Source organism: Nematolebias whitei, chromosome 7 (genome assembly GCF_014905685.2).
Source record: "Nematolebias whitei isolate Nwh7 chromosome 7, NemWhi1, whole genome shotgun sequence".
Lineage (NCBI taxonomy): Eukaryota > Metazoa > Chordata > Actinopteri > Cyprinodontiformes > Rivulidae > Nematolebias > Nematolebias whitei.
In genome coordinates this window covers 49,210,224-49,212,990 of record NC_056504.1, presented here as the reverse complement: position 1 = coordinate 49,212,990, position 2,767 = coordinate 49,210,224, and positions in this window count along the sequence as shown.

Sequence of the window (2,767 nt, the reverse complement as noted above, 5' to 3'; positions counted from 1 at the left end):
CCATGTAGTTCATGCTGTCATCAAACTGTCTTCCCACAGAAACTACACCTTTTTTTTTACTCTAGTTTATTGTTATTGTTTACTGTTATTGTTGTCTGTAATTTGTATGTTCTGTCTGGAACAGGCTTCTCTTGTAAATGAGTCGTCGTGGCTCAAAGATAAAGGTTGAACGAATGAAAAACACCTGAACCACTTCCTGTTTGTTTATGTCTTGTCCTCTCTAACCCCAGCTGGCTGATGACAGCTCCTGCTGGTTCTGCTGAAGTCTTCTTCCTGTTTAAAAAAAAAACAGAAACAACTCAATGATTAAAACTTTTCCACAACTCTACATTTGCACAGTTTACAGAGCAGTGTTTCTTTACAGACACAGATCATTCCGCAGGTGTTTGCTGTCCTCTACTGGTTACAGGTCGCACTCTACAGTGAAAACGCAGGTTCTGATGGGAAATGAAGTTTTCATCTTTCAAAGAACCCTTTCAGAGCTTTAAGTTACAGCAGCTCTTCTTTATCTAAGTGGTAGCCTGATGGGCGTTTATTGCTTTTTAATGTTTTTGCTTTATATCAAATAAAAATAGTTTTAGTCTTTTTGCTCTGGAACCTCTGAAGTGATGTGACATCGATGCAAATGTGTTTTTAAAAAGATATCACTAATAACTTATTGCATAAATAAACATTTTATGACACTGAGATGAACGGTTTTTGAGATCTTTGCACGTTCAGTAACAGGAAGTGATGTCAGTAACAGGAGGTGATGTCAGTAACAGAAATTAATGAGAGCGTGTATATGGCTCTGCAGCCAACAACACCAACAGCAGAAAATAATCTGATGTCTCTAAATTATTTCAATTCACCATCAAGTAGGAAGTTCCCCTTTGATGTCACTTCCTGTTTACTTTGTCTGCAACAAGTTCAAACGTAAACATGGCGGTTATGACTCATGCTGCTCCATCACTTGAATCATGTAAAACTGTTAACAAACACGAGCTGGAGACTTCAGACCCATCAGAACCAGTCGCGCTTTGCAGTGACGTCATATTTCCTGCAGGGGGCAGCAGCTACACCTCCCATCAGACTTTAATGATCCCAGGTCTCCTGAGACAAGCAGATCAGTGCGTCAGCTGATTGGGGGGGGGGGGGAGGGGGATCATCATGTTATCTTTATTTTGTTTATTTATCTTTATTTATGTTTATTTACTGACTGGATGTTTCTGACACATCCCAGTTTCGTCCTCTCTGTCTTCTCTCCTGCAACAATCACTCCTCTGTTTGTGTGTCGCTTCCTCCCCTCCTCCTCCTGCTGCTCCTCTTCCTCCTCCTCCTCCTCTCGGGTTATTGTCACTGACAGTCGGATTATTCTCGCAGCAGCAGCTCCTCCTCGCTCCTCCTCACTCCGACGATGCGGACTCCTACCAAGGATTTCTAATTTCTTCATCACCTCCTCCTCTTCCTCTGAAGGTAAGATCATCTGTGCACGCTGCTGCGGAGCCACGTGCACGGAGCGGACCAAGTTCTGATGGTTCGGTTTGGTCTGGTTCAGGACAGAGTGGAACTTCTGAGCTCCCTGCAGGACTCAGAACCACAGACTGTAGAACCGGGCTGAGATCCGAACCGAGGACAGGATGAGGAGTTCTGGAGCCGCTGAGCGCGACTGGAGGCGGTGTGCCAATCACACCCGGGAGGGGGTGTGGGCGCTCTTCTGGGTTCTCTTGGGTCAGTCTGGATCTGTTACTTTCAGTACCTTCTCAACACCCCCCCCCCCCCCCACACACACACACACACACACACACACCTCAATCCTGTGGGAGAGGGGTGTTAAGGTCTGATGTGGTGTTTGTGCATGACTCTGGCCCCCCAGACTGAAGTCCTCAGGAGGTCTCAGGACTCTGTGGACTCTGACTTCAGCTGCTGAAGCAGAAATGATTCAGAGCTTTATGATGCTCATTGATCCAGGTAGAAACATCTAACAACGTTAAGTCAGGTCCTCTGGTCCTCTAGACTCGAAGAATCCATCCAGAGGACCTGAAGAATCCGTCCAGAGGACCAGAAGAATCTGTTCAGAGGACCCGAAGAATCTGTCCAGAGGACCCGAAGAATCCATCCAGAGGACTTGGAAGAATCCATCCAGAGGACCTGAAGAATCTGTCCAGAGGACCCTGAAGAATCGGTCCAGAGGACCCGAAGAAACCGTTCAGAGAATGCGAAGAATCTGTCCAGAGGACCCAAAGAATCCATCCAGAGGACCCAAAGAATCCATCCAGAGGACTTGGAAGAATCCATCCAGAGGACATGAAGAATCCATCCAGAGGACCCGAAGAATCCGTCCAGAGGACCTGAAGAATCTGTCCAGAGGACCCGAAGAATCCGTTCAGAGAACGCGAAGAATCTGTCCAGAGGACCCGAAGAATCCATCCAGAGGACTTGGAAGGATCCATCCAGAGGACCCAAAGAATCCATCCAGAGGACTTGGAAGAATCCATCCAGAGGACCTGAAGAATCCATCCAGAGGACCCGAAGAATCCATCCAGAGGACCTGAAGAATCCATCCAGAGGACCTGACTTCACCTGGTTAGATTCAAACAGACTTCATAAAAGTCAAACATACATTTCTAGTTTGGTCTCATGGCAGCAGGTCTGAGGGGATGTTTGGTCTCATGGCAGCAGGTCTGAGGGGACGTTTGGTCTCATGGCAGCAGGTCTGAGGGGATGCTTGGTCTCTTGGTAGCAGGTCTGAGGGGACGTTTGGTCTCATGGCAGCAGGTCTGAGGGG